This window comes from Phocoena phocoena, chromosome 18 (genome assembly GCF_963924675.1).
Source record: "Phocoena phocoena chromosome 18, mPhoPho1.1, whole genome shotgun sequence".
In the NCBI taxonomy this organism is placed as follows: domain Eukaryota; kingdom Metazoa; phylum Chordata; class Mammalia; order Artiodactyla; family Phocoenidae; genus Phocoena; species Phocoena phocoena.
The window spans coordinates 2305182-2312111 of record NC_089236.1 but is presented as its reverse complement, the minus strand read 5'-3'; positions in this window follow the sequence as shown (position 1 = coordinate 2312111).

Below are 6930 nucleotides of genomic sequence, written 5' to 3'. Positions count from 1 at the left end.
TGATCAGGCCCCCTCCCTGGAGGCAATCATCCTTCTGATTTCAATGGCCATAGATTATTTTTGTCTATTCTTGAGTTTCATATAAATGAATCCTACAGGAGGTACACTTCTCTGGCTGGCTTGTTTCATGTATCATAATACTTTTTGAAATTCAACCACATTGTTCTTTCTATCAGTAGTGTGGTTTTTTCCTTTTTTATTGGAAAAATAAATATATTTTTATTTATATATATAAAAAATATATATATATAAATAAATATATATATTATATATATCCTTATATATTCCATTATATAAAAATACTGGAATTTACCTTATCCTCAAGGAGAGGAAGCATAACTCCTCACTCCTAAGTGTGCGCTGTGCAGAGTGACTGCCTTTTAAAGGGTCAAGTGTGAAAAAGGGGAATAAAAGAGTAACTCTGCAGTGGAGAAACCTGACAACCTGACCTCAGCCAGGTGATCAAGGTCAGTGTCAACAGTGACAAATCATGTTGGCAGTGTGTACGTTGGTCAGGTGCAGTGAGATAGCACTTTACTTATGCAATCTTCCTCCCCCAAACCTATAACTGCTGCCTCGTTTTGAGAAAAGCATCAGATGAATTCCAACAGAAGGACAGCCTGCAAAAGACCTCATCTTAAAGCGGTCAAGGTCATCAAAAACAAGGAAAGACTGAAAAACTATCACAACTCAGAGAAACCAAAGGAGCTGTAATGACTCCATGTACTATAGTGTCCCAGGTGGGTCCTGAACAGAAGAACGTTAGGTAAAAATTAAGAAGATCTTAACAAACTATGAAGTTTCTAAAATATATAATGCTATATTCGTTCCTTCGTTGTAACATATGGAATATACCAACGTAAGATGCAATAGGGGAAAGTGGGTGCTGGGTATATGAGAATTCACTTTACCATCTTCTCAAATTTTCTATAAATCTAAATCTGTTCTAAGAATAAAATCAATTTTTTAAAAGTAAATTTTAACCCCCCCCCCCCACAATTTGATTACTGAAGTTGTTGCTGAAATTTGGGGTTGTTTCCAGATTTTTAGCTAAGAGAAATAAAGCTCCTACAAACATTATTATACGTGATTTTTTGGGTGAACACTTGCTGGCCTGATAAAATGAGTTTGGGAGTGTTCTCCTACTCTTTGAAAGAGTTTAAGAAGAGTAGCTGTTGGTTCTTTTTTGATGTTTGGGAGAATTCACCTGTGAAGCCATCTGGTCCTGGGTTTTCCTTTGTTGGAAGGTGTTTGTCTGTTGTCTTTGTTTCCGTTTTGCTGGAAGGTCTTTTGATGATTGATTCAGTCTCCTTGTTTGTTATTGGTCTATCTAGGCTATTTCTTCTTGATTCAGTCTTGATAGGTTGTATGTTTCTAGAAATTGATCCATTTCTTCTGGGTTATCTAATTTGTTGGCTCGTAACTGTTCATAATAGCCCTTTTGATTCTTTTTATTTCTGTCATATGTTGTAATGTCTGCTCTTTCATTTCTGATTTTATTTGTGTTCTTTTTTTCTTAGTCTAGCTGTTTATCAACTTTATCTTTAAAAACTCTCAGTTTTGTTGATTTTTCTGTTGTTTTTCTATTCTCTCTATTTCTTTTTATTTATGCTCTGATACTTATTATAGTCCTCCTTCTGTTAACTTTGGGATTAGTTTGTTCTTTTTCTTATATAAATTTATTTATTTTACTTATTCATTCTTGGCTGCATTGGGTCTTCGTTGCTGTGTGCAGGCCTTTCTCTCGTTGTGTTGAGCAGGGGCTACTCTTTGTCACGGTGCGTGGGCTTCTCGTTGCAGTGGCCTCTCTTGCCGCGGAGCACGGGCTCTAGGCACGCGGGCTTCAGTAGAGGTGGCACGTGGGCTTGGTAGTTGTGGCTCACGGGCTCTAGAGCACAGGCTCAGCAGCTGTGGCTCACGGGCTTAGTTGCCTCACGGCATGTGGGATCTTCCTGGACCAGGGCTCGAACCCGTATCCCCTTCATTGGCAGGCGGATTCTTAACCACTGCGCCACCAGGGAGGCCCTAAAAAAAGAAATCTTAAAGGGTATCATTATCACCTTTGTGCTAATGTTGCGTTGCCACTTTGAGAAGCAACAAGCACATAAATTATCCCCACGGTCAAGCCTCCTGCAGCCTCGTTGGGAAGGAAAGTGACTTATAGCAAGTGAGGAGTACGCACGACCAAAAAACCCAAAAACGTGCTAGAGGAAGGTCAAGGGAGAAGACACCGACGTGACCAGAGCAGCCGAGAAGACAGGAAGATGTGAAGAGTGTCTCTAAGACATTTTTAAATGTATTTTTATGATTAGAAAAGTAACTCATTTTTATTATTTAAAAAACACTGGGAGAATATAAAGACAAGTAAAAATAAAGGGAAGGCAGTCACTAGTCCTATCAGAAAGACTGGAATTTTTTAAAGTAAAAATGAAACTATTACCAGGTCCATTTAATGAGTAAGTTGCAAATACAATTATTCTTTAATATGATCACGTGCAGTGAATGCTATATTTTGGTTGAATTAGTCAACTAGTGAGATATATACACAGCAGTGGAACCACACTCACTTTTAAACTCTTCTCCATTGTTTTCTGCAGTGTTGACCTGAGCTTTTTTATGCCAGCTTATAGCCTGGTCAGGTCTTCCAGCCCCACGTTCCTCCGTGGAACGTCACAGACATGATATACGTAAGCACCATAATTTTGCGTCTGGATTTCTGATTTAGCTGAAAGATTTGTAAAAATGTGTGGAACCACATCTGAAGAAGCAAAGGAACCCTTTTTATTTCCCAACGATCAGTGTGATTTATGATCTCTAAACTGTTTCCCGATCCCTTATTTGAAAATTGGCCACAGAAAAAAAATGGAAGAGATGCAGATCTGAGGATCTGGAGAACTTGGAAAATGGGTATTCGTGGATCAAATGCTTGGCATAGGCTTTGCTGTCAGCACCTGAGGTGCATAATGCATTTCAAATTTTAAAGAGGCTATTCCGATTTTGAAATAATTCACATTCAACTGTTTCTTTAGATAGGTCTGGGTAATAGCTATACAAAAGAAAGATATTACCTGGAATGAGTTACAACGTGCTTTTCTAACTTTTCCAACTAAAGCTAATAGGAATGTCATTTTTCCATGGCTCTGATAAATAAAAGCTTTAAAAAAAGTTTTTAATGATCTTAACCATTGTAGGTGCCAGAATGACAAGAGAGGCCATAAATCACAATAGCACATAACGATGTTTTAAAACAGGCAGGGAAAATATGAATGTTTCTTGTCAACTTTTCTTGAAATGCAACATTTTAAACCCTGCTCGTGAGACACATAGTCTCTGATCAGTCTACCTCTCATAGATCTAAAACAAATGAAAATGCCCCCCAAGATTCAGGTTTGAACATCTTTCTTCTTTTAGCCCTAGAAATCGTAAGATAACTGTCACTAAGGCTGACTGTTATTCCTCCACACTGGTGACTTCCTCTTGGCCACGAGATAAAACAAGCAGAAGAGCCATACCGCTCAGCCTCTAGGCTAAGCTGAAGGAGGCTAGAAGTTCCTGGGGTTCATTTCCAAAAGCTTCGAAGAAGTCTTATATTTGGAACGTGGAATCATTTCTCCATGAAAACACTGGTAAAAGATTGCAGGCTCTCACAAAAGCCTCAACCAATGGTGGTTGCATCTCTTACCTGATAATTGGGACTGCATGGTGGTGAGAAAATTGGAGTGAGCTCTGAAGGAATGGTGAGCGCCAAAGCTGGCACAGGGACTTGGGAAGGAAGTCTCCTTGTCTTCTGAGATCCCGTACACGTGCCCACCTCACAACTGCTGACCGAAGCTTCTCTCCTCTCCAGATCCACAGCTTTTTTTCTATCTTCCTGTCTTTCAGAGAAGTGAGTCTGTGGGTCTCTTAAGATATACCCTTGTTGTACTTTGGGAAAAGATGAAGCCCACCAGAGAATTTAAAAGAAAATATAAAACAAGCAAACCAGAGATTAGTTACCACGTTCAGATGTCCCACAGCTCTGACACAAACTCACATGCATGGTATTTGTCACCAGGATAATAAAGCCAGTCCTATTTTTTCTTCCTCTAAATCAACTTCTGGGCCTTTGTTCGTAAGATGGTAATGTAGCCATTCTGTGTCTTAAAATTCCAGCCTGGTCATCCTGGGTCTACCTTTCTTTACTATATATGCCGAGAACTCCCTTATATCCTTCCTGAGTCTCATCCTTTTCTTAAATCTTGCAGTTAAAGACAAGCACATATGCGTGGGAAGTAAGTCACTGAGTACCCATAACTACTGAAGTGGGATTCCTACGCAAATCTTGTCTATTGACAAGAAGAAAAAGAAGTGCTCACCACTTTTCATTTTCCTATAAAATATCACTGCTTTGTCCTTCACACATCACTGTCAAACCCATCCCTCCTCCTTCCTTTACATGAAGTAAAAGACTCCACGATTGTGTCGTTTTCTCCGGGAACGACCCAGATTTGGGAACTCTACACAAACCGCCCAGAGATTCCTTCGGATGACGGCGATTTAATTGTTTGTTAACAAATCACACATAACAAGTAAAACAAAAAATTGCCAAACAAGATACTTTTGAATTTGAATTTACCCCTAAAATAAAAACTTGTCACAGAAATTAAATCAATTCACATGGTTAATTCCCTGACAAAAGATAAAATATGTACATTTATGTTGATAGTGGGTAGGATTGGGGGTATGTCCATCATTTCAACCTGATTTAGAAACCAAGAGATCTCCTGACCTATCCAAGCACTCCTGTAAGATAAATGGCAAATGTAAAACCTTGAAATGCTTTATGATCACCTAAAAAGACAGCGATGATAAAATAGAATGAAATTAAGACATTTCACAATATTCACAAGAGCAGAGATCGGCCTGGTGCTGGTGAGCTAGTTGTAGGAGGTCTTGCTGGTGCTGTCTGCACGCCCACCCGCTCACGGAAACATTTCAGCATGTCTGTAAAAGCCACAGAGAAGCTGCCCGTGAGTGTTGAGGGAAGATGCTCTCTGAATAACGGACTTACCAGTCAAAGTGAAGGTGTGTGTCCTGTTAACCAACACGCAGCGCTTCTCCTTGACACTAGACGTCCCATCCTTTGAAAGACCCTAAACTAAGGATTCTTTGGAATTCTCCAGAAGCCACTGACTACAGAAGCAGACGCCTTCCACCCAAGACAATGGAATCAGACTATTTCTGATTGGCCCACGCACTCTTCTGTGCTTTTGCTCCACTACTAACCTTACCCATTAGTACATTATGGCCCCCTTTAGGACCCTAATAATCACCATCCTATATTTTTATCCCCTGGGGTCTCTCTCCTTTTCCTACTGAAGGACACACAAAGCTCTCCTGCACATCTTCCCAGCACACAGGGGCTTCTCTGAGTACCTGTCTGCTGCATCTGCCAACCCCACCGGATAGCTGCTCTTATACACACTTTGGAGACTAGACGGTCTTTTTACGGGTGCCTTTTAGTTCTTAAGTTTCCCTCACATGAATATCAACCTTCAGTCTTCTACAAAGTGAACTTTAACCTCCACATTATCAAAACATTTCCGCTGAGGTCATTACAACCCTATCAACACGAGTTAGCCAGTCCCAAAAAACGCTAATATTGGAGCTACGCTGACCACAATGGTTAACTTGTTCACTTCAGGGACACTTTGTCTGTTTTAAATTGACTCAAAAAATGTGTCCTCATAAAGGGACACAAAATCTGCCTCTTCCTGTTGAGATAAATGAGCCGGACATTCCCCAAACAGTCTGGGCACCGTCAGATCATTCTTTCCTACACAGACGTCAGGTTTGCACCTATACCTCATACACACTTAGCCTGTGTATTCAGGATATGTGTTAGAGATTTGCAAACACTTACAGTTATCTACACTCCAACTGATCATGTTTGCATGGAAAAAATTACACAAAAACCTCCAAAATGAGGTTTATTTATAAAACTCCCAGAAGGGACAGCTGAGATAAGCCTTCATGCACACAAAGTCCAGCGCAATTCTCAGTTAGGGACACTGCAACTGCAACGTTGGTCCAAACCTTGCCTTTGACGCTAAGAAGAGTCTAAAACCCAAGCATTAGCCAGAGTTGTTGCAGAGAATCACCGTCGGTCTTTGGCCCTTGTTGAGCCCTGGGGAAACGCACGCTCTAGCGAACACTGTTCTGTTGGTGCCAACTGCAAGATCGTCAGCCCTCGACGGAGCTGAGAGAGGGTCACCTGGCTTCCCAAGACCACCCGACTGGACTCCTCGTCTGGTTTTCTAATCTAGGCCCCTGGTTTCAGGACTCATTCTGAGGACTAACTTTTCTTCCTTTCTGATAACTGCCTCTGTTCCAGTTGGCTGGTGTGTCCTGTGCAGAATCTTACAGGCTACTGGGCAGCTCCTGTCATATCAAAGAACCCAGCAAATCTCCTGGAATGGATGAGGTTCGTGTCCTCTTAAGTAATCTCAGCCCCGGCGAGCAAAAGTGAAATGTGCCCACGCTGAGCATCTGAGGAGCATGGAGTGTGTCCAGTGGCCTCCTTTGTCTGCATCGGCCAAATCTGGGGGCTGAGGGAGAGAAAGGCAGCCCTGGTGTCCAGGAGCTGGCCTGGAGCTGTCAGCTAGTCCTTTGTGCTGCTATGAACCAGACTGGCGCTCAGCGCAAGGCCTCGGTGTTCTCCTGTTGACCATAAACCCATTTCAACGTCACGAAGGCTGTTATGTGGTGATGAAGCATCAGGACAAACAGGACAACTCGAAGGATATCTGAGCACAGACGCAGACCCTATCCAGCTGCGTAAGTGACCAAACGTCTCCCCTCCCACGCAGGGCAGGTGACGGCTGCTGTTTAATCATTACTGTCCAGGCCCCCCAGCTTCTAGGTGGGATTTAGGAGGTCCCATCATGCGGT